This window comes from Halichoerus grypus, chromosome 13 (genome assembly GCF_964656455.1).
Source record: "Halichoerus grypus chromosome 13, mHalGry1.hap1.1, whole genome shotgun sequence".
NCBI classification, from domain to species: domain Eukaryota; kingdom Metazoa; phylum Chordata; class Mammalia; order Carnivora; family Phocidae; genus Halichoerus; species Halichoerus grypus.
This window is the reverse complement of record NC_135724.1, coordinates 94,171,479-94,189,012: the sequence shown is the minus strand read 5'-3', so window position 1 is coordinate 94,189,012 and position 17,534 is coordinate 94,171,479. Positions and strand designations below refer to the sequence as shown.

Below are 17,534 nucleotides of genomic sequence, written 5' to 3'. Positions count from 1 at the left end.
TGCATTCCTCTGGGTTCACTGCATTCTCAGCCAGACGTCCCTCACTGTGGTGTCAAGATACTCTGAACGTTGTGAGGCTTGCATCTTAGCTCAGGAACCCCAGTGGAAGAGCTTGACTTTGTCGACTAGTTTCAGAATTCAGTGCCCTGGTCTCTCCATGGTCTGGCTTGAGTCACATGTCCATCCTCGGACCAAGGCTTGTTACCAGCCATGTGCAACATTGTGAATTGTGTGCCTGAGACACAGGCCCAAGGAGACAGGGCACAGAGTTGACGCAACAAGAGTCCGTATGTGTCTGTTCAGTGAAGGTTTTGATCTTGGGACAGCTGTAGGTGTGTGCTGTTGTAATGCAGGGAGACATGTGCACGGGGCCCCGGATTGCCCCAGCGGGACCTCTGCCCCCAGTGTAGCACAACATCACAACCAGGGAATGGACACTGCGGCCTTGGCAGGTGGAAAGGTGGGGGTTGTCCTGGCCCAGGCGTCCAGGAGATGGATCTCAGCTCTGTGTTCCCCGTGTGCTGCATGTGTCTGTGGGTGTCTCTGTGTTTGGGAGCACACACTGCCGATCAGCCCAGCCCTCCCTGAAGGTGCAGGCTTGACCGGGGCGATCATCACAGCCGCAGTAGTTGTGCTTTAGCTTTATAAGAAGAAAGTGTGCGCACGTCTGTGCACCGGAAGATTAACATAGACGTTCCCACCATAGCGCCCCCAGGATGGCGGCCTGGGAACATGTCGGTGCAGCACTTCGGCGATGACAGGTAACTTTTCACATGGAAACACACGAGGCAGCCTGCCTTTGCCGAAGGAGAACGTCTCTTATCTGCTGCGACATTCGTTCCATGCGTGGCAGAGAGTGTGTCATCTTCTGTCACCCCCTCACTGGATCACTGGAAATAATATTCCAACACAACACAGCATCCAGCCCTACCGACATAACGCGTGTCTGCCGAGGGTGTGGATCTGGGCGTCTGTCTGGTTTTTCCCACAGAGCTGGGTCCACACGGGGCCGCGAGAAATACGTGTTGACTAATGGCTTCCTGTCAGCTCTTCACGCCGCTCCTGTTTGCCTGGTCTCGGGGCTGGCTGCTTTCTCTATCAGGTCCCTCCAGCTGCTTGTCTCCTGGCTCGAGCCTGACGTGCCCGGGAGGCCCCGGCACGTACCAGGGGCTCAGTAAGCTCCAGCTCATCCCGCTGAAGGGTGGGGATGAGTCTGGCTCCGATCACCTCCCCTCGGGGCCTCTGAGCTTGGCGTGAGGTGAGACCCGCCCTGGAGCACGTCAGGGGGAGCTGGCCTCACGGGGACACAGCAAGGAAACCTGCCCCTCACCAGTTTTCAGATTTTGTTTGTCTCTGCAATTCTGGAAGAAATCGGGCACTGGCTGCTGGAATGTTCCCGGCCGTCAGAAAGGGCCAGGGCTGCAGTTTAGCCTCTCCTCAGCTGTAGACCCAGCTGGAGTTCCATCGGGCAGGAGGCGCATCCCTCAAGAACTGTGTCTCCTCCTCCCGTGGGACGCCGTCCTGAAGGAGGCCCGTGTCATCAGTGGGGGCTCCGTGCGACCCAGCGTGGTCCCATTTCCATCCACCCTCCCTGCGGGGCCTTCGTTTCTGGAGACCAGGTCAGTAAACATATTTACACCTGCGCAGTATCTAAATTTGGGTCTTGCTCAGGGGGACCTGCGTGTCCCCAGGTCAGGTGGGGGAAGTGGGGGCGTCTTGGGGAAGCCCTTGCTGAGAAGGGAGCCCCTGCCAGAGAAGCCTTCCTGTGGGAGGTGGAGGTGGCTGAACTGCTCTGTGGGTCTGAGTCTGTTTACTTAGAATTAACAACCATAAACCACACCCGCCACATCCCATACTCGCTGGTTTCGGTGGATTTGCGACTGATTTCTGTGCTGGAAATGGCCGGGCCTCGGGAGAAGCCTGATAAGCAGAATTTCCCAAGCGGGACAACTTGACCCAACTGACTGGGGTCCACTCTGGGGCCAGCGTAGGGGTCTGTGATTTTATGACGGCGTTTTTGCCCTTTCAGGGCCCACAGGTGGAGGAAGGCGTTAGCTCGCCGCAATGCAAGGAGGCAGCTCAGGTGGAAGGAGGGTGCGGTCCAGCCCAAACGTGGCACTGGGATGACCGTTATTCCTGGTGAGGCCGCCTGCCCTGTCACAGGTGTGACCCTGAGGTCCAGCTCCCACGCTCCTCCAGCCCCAGGATGGACGTGCTCCTTCCCACTCAGACTGGGCAGTGACAAAGCTCTGCCCGCCTCCTTTCCCGCCAGCACCTGGGCAGGGTCTTTCGGAACCTCATCTTGGTTGTCTACACCCCCTTGTGGATCTTCGTCTGTCTAAAGCCCAGGACCTCCGGAGCCCTTTCTTTTCTCCCTCCAGGGAGTTACTCCAAATATTTAAAACCTGGGTACAGAAGGGGCAGTGGCTGAGAACAAGGACAGGCTCATGGTGCAGGTGCGGGCCCCGAGTCCTGTCTCCCCTGTCCCTCAGAGATGCCACCCCTCCTGGAGTCAGTCAGCCTTCCCCTGGCTTCTTCCCAGCACCTTAAATATGCACAAGTGTCCCTGCCCCAAGGCCAACTCCCCTGTGAGCCTGTTTTCTCTTCCACGGGGCTGTTTCTACTTCAGTTAACTCTAAGCTTGTGACTGGCAGAGTTGTGGGATCTTTCCCCTCATGGGGAGACTGTGGCGACTTTGCGTGGATGCCGCTCTCCCGGCACAGCGCACCGACCGATGGTTGCCCAGTTCTCCCCGGAGACAAGGCTGCTTTTGGTTTTAAACATATAGAAACACGTATGTGTGTGTGTGGTGTTCACAAAATTATAGCCCCTTACGCCACAAAATCCCTCCATTCTTCAGCAAAACTTAACTACTCCGTTTTCCTCTGGGTTCACACTCACTCTGTTCCCTCTCTCAGAATTCTGTTCCCTCTCCTTTTCTCACTCCATTATTTTGCATGAATAACCACTACTCATCTATGAGACTCCATTCAGGCAACATCTCATCAGGGGAGCCTCTGCCGAGCTGGGTGAGAAGCCTGTTCTCTGTCAACAGGTGCTTCTCTCCATCACTCACTCGCTCACTCACTCATGCAGTAAGCATTGATTGGACACTCACTGTCCAAAGCATTGAGGATAAAAAGGTGATGTGGCATGGACCTTGTCCTAGTCATGCCCCTGCCATGTTCTATGAACATGTCACAGTGGACACATGAGCCCACCCTTGTGGCCACCATTCATTTATCTATAATGGGCACCTGACCGAGGCCAAGCCAATCAGAGCGCTTCCCTGAGATTTTCCAAGGTGGAACAGGTACCGTGTGTATTTCTCCGGTGGCCATGACTCCATGACATGAGGCTCGGGGCTGGGGACTCCCAGGTTTCCTGCCTCCTGGGGAAGCTGGTCCAGCTCGGCAGAGGATAAAGTCGGAGCGGGGAGTGGAGGGGACACGGTGGTGTCCCGTTGTCTGGCGTCTGCTCCTCCCGAAGCTCATGCCGGTCTGCCTCCCGTAGTTGCTGGCCCACCCGACTCAGGTGGGATCCAGGTGGGACCAGATGGCGCACCCAACATGCGAGACTGAAGAGTCTGGAGGCATCCTCAGAGGTGCAGGCAAGTGAAGGGGACCCGCAGGAACACGGAAGCACCCCTGGGCCTCGCAAGAGTGGGCAGTCTTACCCTGGGCTTGTCTGAATGCGAGGGAGGAAGCAGGTTTTCTGGGAGCCGGGGAGAGCGGCTGTGGGCAGGATCTGTGACCTTAGAGAAATGCAGCCTCCGTCAGAGCCGCAGGCCAGGAGGACAGAAGCAGAAATGCCCCAGCCTCCCTCTCCTGCTGCCCTCCAGGCTCCTGCCAAGTCCCCCCAACTGGCTGAAGCCAACCAGGAGCTGAAGAGCTGCTTCCAGGCAGACTTGGGACCAGCCTCCCTGCACAGAGCAGGGCAGGGAAGAAGGAAGAGCGGAACAGGAGGGGCGCAGAGAACAACCAGCTCAGAACCCTTCTTCGTGGTCCTTGACCGACAAAGGCCCCTTGACCTCTGGCATTTGGAATTGTGTTTCTGTTGCCCGAAACCGGGAGTTCTGACTACTCAGTCTATTTCCATGACTCGCTACTGGACCACAGTCTGATCCAGGACTGGACCAGCCCAGAGCCTGGTATACGGTACGTGCGCAAGCACATCTATGGAACGGCTGGTTGGGTGGACAATAAAATCTCATGTAGACGCTACAGGGGACAAGACTCTGATGGGTAATCCCTGCCCGGGTTTATGACCTTCTACCCCGTCCTTAGGTGAGAAAAGCGTCTTTGCCACGTTCTGCTGTCCCAGAGCGAGGGAGAGGTTGGGCTGGCAGTCACAGAGCCTCTCCTTTGCAGAGACTACGGCCCAGCAGGGCACCGAGCTCTTAGTGGTTCGTCAATGACTATTTTACACGAAAGAAGAAAAGGGCATGAGTGACTGCTTCCGTGTCCATTGCAAACCATGTGCGCCTCCTACAGAATTGCCCCTGATGCTAGGACTTCAGAAGGGCGGCTTCTTGGGAGTGTCATGACACAGTGGCCCCTCGTTCCATGATCCCACTCCTCACTAACCAGACTAGACATCTAGACACGAGCCAGCCTCAGGCCCTGGCCACCAGACCCCCGTCTGCCTAGTAGACAAACCCACCCCTTTGAGCACACGCTCAGCCTGGCCGTGTTCCTCCTAACACTGCAGGGCTTGGTGCCCGCGTCCTGCTGGAGAAGCGCTGCTGGGAGCTGGAAAGGGACAGGCCAATCAGTTGGGTTTCAGGGTGAAAGCTGGGAGAAACGCTGAGTTCCTGGCAGGTGGCGCTGATTCTCGGGGGAAAGTGTACAACTGTGTCCTGAAGGGAGTATTGATTGCTCTGATTGAGCCTGGAGTCTGGAGTGTGTGTGATCAAGGTCTGCTGAGCCTCGCCCGATCTTCGCGGCAGTTCCCGCAGCAGAGCGAGTGTGTTTGCTGTGGGAAATTCTCCATGCCTGGACAGCCTGTGACCCAGTCTCCCACCCCCACCCCCACCTCTGTGCAGGGGCAGCCGTGTTGTCGGCCCCATTCCCTCTCCCCTGTGCTCTTTGCATAGGAAGGATGCTTCTGCTGGAGGAAGACACAGGATTTATCCCAGCACATTTCAGCGGGAACCTGCCTGGCATGCTCTCTCCCTTGTACATTAAGCAAGATGGTTTGAGCTCCACGCAGAACTCAAAGCTGAGCTCGGCTCAGGACGGATTCCAAGAGCTGCTGAGTGCTGGGCATCTCCCTGGGAGGACATGTGGTCAGCCTGGCCGTGCTCCTGAAACCACAGATCCTGGGACTGCTCCCCCCACCATGCTTTCCTCTAGAGTGTGAGCTGGCCCAGGCGGGGGGCTGTGGGGAAAACACAGGGAGGCTCAGAGGTGGTACCTGGATAACTAGGGAATATCTCATTCCAGGCCCCCCAGGTGCAAGAGACAGAAAACCCAATGCCAACGAGCCTCAATAAGAGATTGACCGACTCCGCTAACTGGGCAGAGTGAACAAAATCAGGGAACGCTGGATCGGGACTTCAAAACCCAATGTCAAGATCCTGTTTTCTCTGTCCATCCTGAGGTTCCATCTTCTTTGTACTGGTTAATATAACCCCAGCTCCTCCCTGAAGGTGGCTGCTGTACTGTTTTTTTTTTAATTGTTATGTTAATCACCATACATTACATCATTAGTTTTAGATGTAGTGTTCCATGATTCATTGTTTGTGCATAACACCCAGTGCTCCATGCAGAACGTGCCCTCTTTAATACCCATCACCAGGCTAACCCATCCCCCCACCCGCCTCCCCTCTAGAACCCTCAGTTTGTTTTTCAGAGTCCATCGTCTCTCATGGTTCGTCTCCCCCTCCGATTTCCCCCCTTCATTCTTCCCCTCCTGCTATCTTTTTTTTTTCTTAACATATAATGTATTATTTGTCTCAGAGGTACAGATCTGTGATTCAACAGTCTTGCACAATTCACAGCACTCACCATAGCACATACCCTCCCCAGTGTCTATCACCCAGTCACCCCATCCCTCCCACCCCCCACCACTCCAGCAACCCTCAGTTTGTTTCCTGAGATTAAGAATTCCTCATATCAGTGAGGTCATATGATACATGTCTTTCTCTGTTTGACTTATTTCGCTCAGCATAATACCCTCCAGTTCCATCCATGTCATTGCAAATGGCAAGATCTCATTCCTTTTGATGGCTGCATAATATTCCATTGTATATATATACCACATCTTCTTTATCCATTCATCTGTCGATGGACATCTTGGCTCTTTCCACAGTTTGGCTACTGTGGACATTGCTGCTATAAACATCAGGGTGCACGTACCCCTTCGGATCCCTACTTTTGTATGTTTGGGGTAAATACCCAGTAGTGCAATTGCTGGGTCACATGGTAGCTCTATTTTCAACTTTTTGAGGACCCTCCACACTTTTCCAGAGTGGCTGTACCAGCTGCTGTACTGGTTTAACGACAGCCCCTGTACTAGTTTATGTAACCACAGCCCCTGTACTGGTTTATGTGATCACAGCCCTGTACTAGTTTATGTGACCACAGCCCCTGTACTGGTTTATGTGATCACAGCCCTGTACTGGTTTATGTGACCACAGCCCCTGTACTGGTTTATGTGACCACAGCCCCTGTACTAGTTTATGTGACCACAGCCCCTGTACTGGTTTATGTGACCACAGCCCCTGTACTGGTTTATGTGATCACAGCCCTGTACTAGTTTATGTGACCACAGCCCTGTACTAGTTTATGTGACCACAGCCCCTGTACTGGTTTATGTGACCACAGCCCCTGTACTAGTTTATGTGATCACAGCCCTGTACTAGTTTATGTGACCACAGCCCCTGTACTAGTTTATGTGACCACAGCCCCTGTACTAGTTTATGTGACCACAGCCCCTGTACTGGTTTATGTGACCACAGCCCCTGTACTGGTTTATGTGACCACAGCCCCTGTACTGGTTTATGTGACCACAGCCCCTGTACTAGTTTATGTGATCACAGCCCCTGTACTAGTTTATGTGACCACAGCCCCTGTACTGGTTTATGTGACCACAGCCCCTGTACTAGTTTATGTGACCACAGCCCCTGTACTGGTTTATGTGACCACAGCCCCTGTACTGGTTTATGTGACCACAGCCCCTGTACTAGTTTATGTGATCACAGCCCTGTACTAGTTTATGTGACCACAGCCCCTGTACTAGTTTATGTGACCACAGCCCCTGTACTGGTTTATGTGACCACAGCCCTGTACTAGTTTATGTGACCACAGCCCCCGTACTGGTTTATGTAACTACAGTTGCTGTACTGGTTTATATAACGATAGTCCCTATACTAGTTTATGTAACGACAGCCCCTGTTTTAATTTATATAATGACAGTTTCTATATTAGTTTATATAATGACAGATCCTGTATTAGTTTATATAACAGTCCCTATATTATTTTACATTAAAGGCAGCCCTGTGTTAGTTTATATAATGACAGTTCCTGCATTAGTTTATATAATCACAGTCCCTCTATTAATTTATATAACAACAGTTCCTATATTAGTTTATATGACAGCCTCTGTATTAGTTCATATAATGACAATCCCTGTCTTAATATATATAACGACAGTTCCTATATTAGTTTATATGACAGATCCCGTACTAGTTTATATGACAGTTCCTGTATTAGTTTATATATGGCAGTCCCTAAACTAGTTTATATAATGACAATTCCTGCATTATTTTATATAATGACAGTCCCTGTACTAGTTTATATAACGACAGTTCCTGTATTAGTTTATATATGGCAGCCCCTAAACTAGTTCATATAACGACAATTCCTGCATTATTTTACGTAACGACAGTCCCTATATTAGTTTATATTAAAGGCAGCCCCTGCGTTAGTTTATATAATGACAGTTCCTGCATTAGTTTATATAATCACAGTCCCTCTATTAATTTATATAACAACAGTTCCTATATTAGTTTATATGACAGGCTCTGTATTATTTCATGTAATGACAATCCCTGTATTTATATAACGATGGTTCCTATATTAGTTGATATAACGACAGTTCCTGTATTAGTTTATATATAGAAGTCCCTAAACTAGTTTATATAATGACGGTTCCCCCATTATTTTACATAACGACAGTCCCTGTATTAATTTATATAACGACAGTCCTGTATTTATATAACGACAGCGCTTGGACTAGTTTATATAACGACAGACCCTGTGCTAGTTTATGTAACGACAGTCCTTGTACTAGTCTATATAATTAAAGCACCTGTATTACTTTACATAACCACGGCGCCCCCGCAGGTGGCCGCCCCATCTCCAGGCCACATGCCGGGTTCAGATCCCGGAGGGAAGGGGCTCGTTCTGGGGCCGCCCACACAGCTCCCAGGACTGTGATTGGACGGACATGAGTCATCCGCACACTCTCAGCCAATCACATGAGTCCCGGCACTCGGGCTCTGATTGGCCAGGCCAGGCAGCGGGGGGAGCTGGTTCGCAGAGAGGCTGGGCGCGGGGCAGTCGCAGGGCGGGACACCGGGCCCGGCTCTGCTCACGTGCTCTCTAGGCTGTCTGAGCTCCCGTCCTGGGAAACCAGGAGCTCTCCGAGAAGCTGAGACCCCAGCCTGCTGCCCTCACGAGGAAACAGTGGGGCTTCTGGTTCCCCAGGCCTCTGGACCCCGGGTTGAGACCCCGCCTGGGGAGAAGCCCGTACAGAGGGCCTGAGTGGGATCAGGGCTCAGCCCCGGCGGGAAATGGGGTCTGGGACACCCCTGGCGTGGGCTTACGAGGATTCCCTGGGAAGGAGGCCATCAGGCAGGTGCTCACGCTGCGGACTGGGCGTGAGCCACACAGAACCGACCCCCTGCTGGCCGCTGCACGGGTCGGTGGTGGTCAGCGGCGTGCACTGTCCTGGCCCACCTGCGACCCTGGGGACCCGCGGGTGGACGGCCTCAGGGGCGGTCAGGTGGCTGTGGCCGGAGGCCAGGGCCCCCAGGAGTCTAGCCTTGCAAGCCCGAGGGCCCCGCAGCACGTCCCCGCAGGACTTCTTCGGGTCTGCGCAGCACCACTCCGAGCTGAGGGTTCGCAGGGAAGTGCTGCGCTGGCCACCAGGGGCTGGTCAGCGGCCGGAAGCTCCCTGGAGGCTCTGGACCCTGCGTCTGTGGGGTGGGCCCGGCCAGGATGAACTGTGGCCTGTCAGCGCTGCCCGCGCTCCGATGGACGCCCAGGACTCGGGAGAGCGAGGGTCTCAGGTGGCGGGGCCGCCCTGGGCTGTGGACAAAGGCCAGGCTGCAGGAGGACCTGCGCCGTGCAGGTCTGGGATTTGATGTGTGCCCTGTGGGTCCAGGACAGGACTTGTGTCCTGTGGCCTGGCTCTGACGTATGCCGTCGGGGCCCGGACTCCAGAGCAGCATCCTGGCAGGATGCCCATCCAGCCGGATCGTCCCCGGAGGTTCCTCCGAGGAACCCCATTCTCCTCCCAGGGCCCAGCTCGTGCTTAGCAGCTGGTCAGGTGTCCTCTGCTCCCCAGGACTGTCCCGGGACGGTGTCCTCCTCGGACTCAGAGCGGGTCTGCTGGTATCAGGTCCAGGACCCGGTTCTGCCTGTGGTCCCGTTTCAGACAAACCTCTTCCCTCACAGAAGGACAGTAACGCTGGCCACATTGGACGCGGGTCCCTGGAGCTGCGGGCTCGTGGAAGCAGCGGACCCAGGGAGAGGCTGTCTCTGCACTCCCCTCATCTGCCTGGAAACACATGCTCCGCAAGGAGCCTGATGGTCCTTGGTCCTGGCAGTGTCCTTGCAAGGAGATCCGTCTTGGCCACAGAGGAGCCTGGATGTCCACGCCAACCCGGGACTGGACAGGGCTCCTCCCACTGCCACCCCTCCACCCAGTCTTCCTTCCTGGGGCCACTCACTCTCCCCCGGCCCCACAGCCCTGCCCTCTCCCTGGGCAGAGGCCTCCGTGTCACTTCTCAGCCAGCGCGGGAGAGGTTCACTGTGCCTGGCTGTCTCCACGCGTGCTTGAGGCATGCCTGTTCGTGAGCTTCCCTGGTTTCTCTCTGCTTCATCTGCCTTCCCTGATGGGTCTCAGGGAGCAGCTCAAGAGGGGAGAGAAGGTTTTTCCTGCCCCACGTGAGCAAGGAACAAGCCCCCGACTCACACCTGAGCCCTCGGTCAGGTGCCGACCCTCCCGCTCTCAGCTCGCTTGTCCACTGAGCGCAAGGCCGCCTGGGCCGGAGCCCCTGAGCAGAGGCAGCCTTGCTGGGGGAGAAGAGCTCTCCTCCTGGGCCCTGAGGACGAGTCTCCTGCCCCGGGGGGAGCTGCAGCGCCTGCGGCCCCTGGACTCCCACGCCGAGCCTGATGGAAGGGAAGTGAGCTGGGGACAGTGGTCACAGTGACAGGCCTGCCTGAGTCCCAGACGCCTCTCCCTGCACCTCAGGCCACAGCCAGGAGGCTTCAGGCCCCTTCCCACAGCTGAGGCGTCTGAGAACCCCTGCAAGGCTCCCCAGGTGAGGCCCCCTAAGTGTGGACCCCTCCTTAGATGTGGACCCCAGGTGAGGCCCCCTAAGTGTGGACCCTTCCTTAGATGTGGACCCCAGGTGAGGCCCCCTAAGTGTGGACCCTTCCTTAGATGTGGACCCCAGGTGAGGCCCCCTAAGTGTGGACCCCTCCTAGGATGTGGAGCCCAGGTGAGGTCCCCCAGTGGAGGTCCCCCCAGGTAAGGTTTCCCTACGTGAGGCCCCGAAGCAAGGACCCCCCCCACCCCTGTGAGGTCCCGCAGTGAGATTCCAACCAGGAGAGGCTCCCCCTTAGGTGAGGCCCCCTAAGTGAGGCTCCCTGCAGGTGAAGTCCCCCAGGTAAGTTTCCCCCAAGTGTGGACTCCCAGGTGAGGCCCCCTGAGGCTCCCTGCAGGTCAGGTCCCCCAGGTAAGGTTCCCCCAGGTGAGGCCCCCTAAGTGAGGCTCCCTGCAGGTCAGGTCCCCCAGGTAAGGTTCCCCCAGGTGAGGCCCCCTAAGTGAGGCTCCCTGCAGGTCAGGTCCCCCAGGTAAGGTTCCCCCAGGTGAGGCCCCCTAAGTGAGGCTCCCTGCAGGTCAGGTCCCCCAGGTAAGGTTCCCCCAGGTGAGGCCCCCTAAGTGAGGCTCCCTGCAGGTCAGGTCCCCCAGGTAAGGTTTCCCCAGGTGAGACCCCAAAGCAAGGACCCCCCCGCCCCTGTGAGGTCCCCCAGTGAGGTTCCAACCAGGAGAGGCTCCCCCCCCCAAGGTGAGGACCCAGGAGAGCTGCCCTCGGGGGTCTGAACCCACGGACTTGATGGGGAGCAGGCCTGGGCCACGGGGTCTTCTGGGAGGGAGGCTGACTGCGTCCCCTGCTCTCCCCCTCAGACTGTCTCTCTGCGTGCGGGAACGGGGCTGCGCGTGTCTGCACAGAGGGGTCCGTACCAGCTTCTGCACCGACAGACAGAGGACACCTGGGTCCCCACAGCTCCCTGTCCTCTGTGCCCCTGCTGAACTCAGGGCCGGCTGTGGGGCAGGAAGCATGGCCCTGTGCATCGGTCACACCTGCCGAGCCCCCAGGTGAGTGGCTTTGCAATAAATGGCCCCCGAGTGTGGGTCGGGGCCTCCCAGGGGCCGCTCATCGCCCTGCCGTGTGTCACCTGCAGCTCAGCCCAAGGAGGAGGGGCAGGTGTGTTTGCTCTGCCCTGTGGCCTTAACTGCAGGTGTGAGCAGCAGAGGGCGGGGCTGGAAGGTCAGCGAGGAGTAATTGAGCTCCTTTGTAAAGAGAGGCTCGGAGGTTTCTGGAAGGCAGAGCCGGCCTCCCGCCTCAGAGCCCAGCCTGAGCTTGGAACCACAAGCTGACCTGCTTCCTAGCCCTCACCCCGTGGGGCTGCACGTTCGGGGGCAGCAGAGCCCGGACCCCAGGCTGAGGATTCAGTCCTTCCCTTGCATTATGAACGTCGGTGCAGGTTAGAGGCAACGAACCGGCAGAGAGCAAGCCCAGCGTCTGGCAGGATCCCTCTGGGCCCCAAGGGTTCCCCTCTGAGCTGCCCAGTGGAGCCCTGCCTGTGCCCAGTGTGGGTGGTGGGCAGTTTGCTCTGCCCCTGAGGCTGCAGGAGGGAGGGGGCTCTGTGGGGAGAGGCAGTAACTGAGCAGGAGTCCTGGGACACCTGCGGGGTCTGGGGGCTGTGGGGGCCTCTGGGAGCAGGGCTGGCTGGGGGCAGGGGCTCAGGTGGAGAAGACCAGACTCAGGAAAGCGGGAAGAGGGGGTGTGGGATGGAGCAGTGTGTCTGCAGAGCTGGGCCAGCAGGGAGGTGTTTCCCACCATCCCATGGGAGGCTGCTTCACGGGGTGGTGAGCTCCCCGTCACTGGGAGGATTCAAGCAGACATGGTGATGGATCTGCAGTCAGGGCCTCGGTCCTCAGGGAGAGACTGGACCCGCCCGGGTCCCCATGAGGGTTCCCTGATGATGAATGAGTGCAGTGGCACCTGGGAAGCTTTAGGCCCTCCCTGCAGAGTTGGCCTCAGGGTCTGGGGTGGGGCCCGAGGATCCCCCGCCATCTCTGCAGCTGCTCCCGGGTCTGAGAGCCCCGGGTCCTGGACCCCACTCTGCAGCCAGGGCTCCAGGAGGGCAGGGGTCTGTGTCCTGGATCCTCCACCCCACCCCTGGGGCAGGGACAGCGCCCAGCTCGGGGCGGACCCTCACTTAGCGTGTGTGGACAGACTGAACACACAGGGAGGGAGGCGCCCCTTCCCTCTGCCGGCCCCTGGGCTCTGACCCAGGAGCCCTGATCGTGGGGCTGGCGCGTCCAGCCTGTCAGAGGAGCCCTGGACCGGGACGCCGCAGCACGGGAGCCCCTGGGAGGAGGCAGCCCTCGGAGAAGCCTGGCCCCCAGCCCACGGTGGGGTCCCTCAGGAGGGGTCTTCCTCTGTGATGACGCAGGACGTGCTGACGAGTCACCCCTCCCTGAGCAGTTGGCAGAGGGTCCGTGGTTTGAAGTCAGACTCAAATGGGAGCCTCCGTGGGCCTCAGGTGTGTTTGATGGCCTGATTGTCAGGCAGGAAGGCTTGTTTCTGATTCAGGACCCCAGGTCCACCCCCGCCCCCCAGTCCCTGTGTCACACGTGGGGGAAGGGCAGGGAGGAAGCCCAGGGAGCCCTGTCCACAGGGCCACCCCCCTTGGCCTCACGCCGTGTCAGGACGGGGACCTGGGGGCTGGGATCTGGGCGGGGCAGGTGCTCGGGGGGCGGAGTCTGCTCCCAGTGCTGGCCGGTGGGCGGGTGCAGAGATGGCAGGACACAGGCCAGTTCCCAGGAGGGGCCCGAGCCTCCAGGCCCTGCTGGGAGTCACAGCTGCTCCCTGCGGGACAGTCCATCCACCTGGAGGCGGGGCGGGAGGGACCCCCAGATTCCCGCGGGAGGGGATCCCAGCACCGGCTCCCAGTGCTCACGGTGCCGCCAGGGCAGCATAGAGGCTGGGACCATGTGGGCTCTGTCGACCAGGCCAGGATTTCTCCTGCTTGTAAGAGTCCTCGCAGGGGTGGGGAGAGGGGGCCTGGGGAGGGTTCTCAGGTGAGGTTCCCAGAACACCCTTGGGTGCGTGACCTGGAGCCCTCACGGTGCACCTGAGCTTCATGCCCCAGGAACTGACTCTCCGGGGGGGGCAGGGGCGGGTGGGGGCTGTTTCCCACCTCCCTGGTGCCCAGTGCTGCCCGTGAGAGTCTCCACCCCGTGGGGGGGCCCAGGGGAGGGGGGCTGTACTTGCGGTTTGCAGAGGAGACCCCCAGTGGCTGAGGATCTTTATTTAAATAATTCAATAGGAAGCATAAAAATCAAGCTGGACATATTTCTGCTTAAGGACGACGCATGTAAAGACTTTGGGTTATTTATTCCCTTAATTTCTCCTCAAATGCAACCATAAATCCGTATTATTGAATTTTTAATGAATATTAATTTCTAAAATGAAACGTTTCTGATTTTCGTGAAAGGCCAAGGGAGGGAAGCAGAGTGCCTTTCTCAGACTCTGGAGGCCCTGACTCCGGGGGCAGGCCCTGGGTACTCCGGGCCCCCGGCAGCCCCACCAGCTGCGTGGTCTGGGGGTCTTTAGAGGCAGGAGCCAGGCGAGGGGACGGTGGCAGAGATGCCCCCACTGGTCCCCTTGGATCCACCGGGCGGGCGCACTGAAGCAGGGGCCCGTCTGGGCATCAGGGGTGCAGCTGCTGGGGGCGGGTCACAAGGCGCAGGAGCGAGTCTGGCCTGGGGGAGGCCCGCGCTGCCGAGCAGGAGCCCAGCGGGGCCAGGGGCTCAGGAGGAACGAGGTGAGCAGCCCGCTCCGGCCTCCGTCAGCCGGGCTGGGAACTGCCCGGTCCTCCCGGCCCGGCCTTGCTCCCCCGCCCTGGACCCCGCGGCTCCCGGAGGCGCCTTCTCCCGCGGCCTGGCTGGGCTGTGGAACCCGGAGAGCGTCAGCCTGCCCTGCAGCCCGGGGTGATTATCAGGCACTTAGGGACGAGGTGGCGCAGGAACCGCGTGCCGGCCTCCGCGCCGGGCCCTCCCGCCCAGCAGCATCCGCAGCAGGGCCTGATCCGTTCCCCCAGGGCAGGGTGCCCTGGGGGTGTTGACTGAGCCCCCCCTTGGCCTCCGGGACACGGGTCTGAGGCTCCAGGTGGCTCCGGTGGGGGCCTGGGGCTGCCCAGGGGGATGCGCAGGGGGTCCCCGTGCAGGGACCCAGGTCCCCTCGCTGGGCGGGCAGCACCAGGTCACCAGGGGAGGCAGCTGGGGGCGGAGGTCAGGGCTGCCACCCCCGGGTGGTGTGATTGGGTCTGTCCTTGCGCCTGTCTGCCCCTCAGGATTCCCGCCTGCGAAGTGGGGGTGATGATAACCATCTCCCCAAAATGAGACAAGGCAGGTGCGGCGAGCACCCGGCACAGGGTGTGCTCATTCAAACACAGGGTCGACCCAAAATGAGGCTCAGGCCGCGCCCCGATCCTGTCTGCTCAGCAGGTAGCTGAGCTCCCGACTGTACGGACGCATTCACCCTGCAGAGGGAGAGTCGGGCGCGTGCACCTTGCCGACACGTGTGCGGCCGGGAGCCTCCCGCTGTGTGGGGATCGCGGTCCGTCCCGGGAAAGACAGGGTGACAAGGCGGCTGGCGTGCACAGGCTGCCCGCGGGGCCGTCCCCTCCAGCCGGCGGAGCGGGGAGGACCAGGGAGCTCTGGCGGCCGTGAGAGGGGGCCTGGGTCGGGGCACCCCACGGGCCCCAGCGCTCTGGGCGCTTTCCCGCTAGCAGACGCCGGCGCGGGGTCTGGGCATGCGCACGCCGGCCGGCCACGTGGCCACACTGCCGCTTTGTCTGTGTTTAGAGCAATTAGACCTGTAAACGCCGGCATCTGGCAACGGTGGGCTAGCGCTAGAGGCCGGCACGCGGTGGGGGGCGGGGGTGTGTCGCCGGCACGCGGTGGGGGGGCGGGGGGTGTGACGCGGGCACGCGGTGGGGGGGCGGGGGGTGTGACGCGGGCACGCGGTGTGGGGGGGCGGGGGGTGTGACGCCGGCACGCGGTGTGGGGGGCGGGGGTGTGTCGCCGGCACGCGGTGTGGGGGGCGGGGGTGTGACGCCGGCACGCGGTGTGGGGGCGGGGGGGGGGTGACGCCGGCACGCGGTGTGGGGGCGGGGGGGGTGACGCCGGCACGCGGTGTGGGGGGCGGGGGTGTGTCGCCGGCACGCGGTGTGGGGGCGGGGGGGGGTGACGCCGGCACGCGGTGTGGGGGCGGGGGGGGTGACGCCGGCACGCGGTGTGGGGGGCGGGGGGGGTGACGCCGGCACGCGGTGTGGGGGCGGGGGGGGTGACGCCGGCACGCGGTGTGGGGGGCGGGGGCGTGTCGCCGGCACGCGGTGGGGGGAGGGCGTGTCGCCGGCACGCGGTGGGGGGAGGGCGTGTCGCCGGCACGCGGTGGGGGGAGGGTGTGTCGCCGGCACGCAGGCGCCGTGGCCCGTGGGTGTCCGTGCGCTCCCCGGGGCCTGGGGAAGTGCACCGGCCGCTCCTCCTCTGTCACTGTCGCTGTCAGTGCCAAGTGCTTCGTCCTCGGGGATGGGGACAGCCGCACGGCGTGGCGTCTGCTGGGGCGGTGGGGATTCCCTGGAGCCACGCGCGCCCCAGGATGAGAGGGCCCTGTGCTGCTGCCGTGTTTGGAGCCAGAAGGGGACCTCGGTGTGGCACCGCGTGCTGACCCTGTAAGGGGGACAGAAGTGACCTTACCCGTCCCCCCAGGGCAGTTACTGATGGCGCCGTCCGCACCCAGCCTGCGAACCCCGAGTCCCCGCGTGTGCGGCGAGACCCCAGCCCTTCCCTTGCGGGCGGGGAGGTGGGCGGTGCGGGCTCCAGCCTGGTTCGGAAGGGAAGTAAGCGGTCTCCCCTCCCTCCCAGATGCCCCCTTGCGTTTGTTCATGTTGGTTGACACATCAGTCACCATTTTGTGATCAGAGACTGGAAAGAAAAATGCAGACCGTAAATTCCCTTTTTGAGCAGAATGCCCCTGAAACATAATTGGCACTCTGTCGCCTCAAAAAGCAGAAATTGGTGTCGGGAATGAGGCAGAACCCCGCGACTGTGTGGGGTGGGGGGCTCGTGGGGGCCCTGGCTCGTGCGGACTGCGCGGGTGGCCACAGGGGTACCTGTGATCACGAGAGCCCGACAGGGAAGCTTGCGGGGCTCCGGCAAAGCGTGAGCACGTCCCGCTGGCCTGACCAGGCACTGCGGAAGCCCCCGCCGAGCGGGGAGTGCGCGACCACAGCGGGGACTCCCACCCCGTGCATGGCCTGGGCCTCCCACTCTGGGGCCTGGTGCATCAGTGAAGGGCTTGTCACGGGGAACGGCAGTGTGCGTGGACCTCCCCACCGCGGCCGTGGGGATTGAAGGTGCCCACCCGCGAAGTTTGGGGGGAGTGCCCGCTGAGAAGGATGTATCCGAGGTCCTGGGGGACAGACACTCAGGGGTGGACCCAGTGTCACGTGCCCACCGTCTGACCCCGCCCTCCTGGGTGCCCCTGAACGAGCCAGCCTGGCCAGGGCACTTCCCTGAGCACTTGGCCTTCAGCCAAGAACTCCCCGTCTCGGGCTGAGCCCATCACCAAGTGGAGAGGACATCCCATCTCAGGGTGGGGTGGAGCTGCACAGAGGTCTCGTCTCTTCAGAACCAGGCAAGCACGTGGTGGGGAGTCGGGGGAGTCAGGCCGACTCTTGCTGACACCGTCCCTTCTCTCGACTCTTCCATTATTAAGCGCTCCTGGCTTTCCTCCCGTCCCCCTGCCCCCTTGCCAGCCAGCCGCCTCCTTCCAGCATCATGTAAATGCTGAAGTCCCTCAGCTGTGACACCTGTCCCCTTCTGTCTCTGTCTGTACACTCTTGCTCAGCGCTCTACTCCAGTGTGGTCAGCTTCTCTGGAAAGGATGGGAGTGCTTTAGGCTTTGTGGGCAGTAGTCTTGGTGGCAGTCCCGCAGCTGCCTG

The 17,534-nt window shown here is 59.8% G+C and overlaps 1 long non-coding RNA gene across 2 annotated transcripts in view; it reads left to right on the top strand.

Annotated features, from left to right (window-relative positions):
* Positions 1–15,366: 15,366 nt before the first annotated feature.
* Positions 15,367–17,534, top strand: part of LOC118544643 (uncharacterized) — a 31,025-nt gene continuing 28,857 nt past the window's right edge. For both annotated transcript variants that reach the window (XR_013443214.1, XR_013443215.1), the window contains exon 1: positions 15,367–15,429. This is a non-coding gene — a long non-coding RNA (uncharacterized LOC118544643). The remainder of the gene's footprint in view (positions 15,430–17,534) is intronic.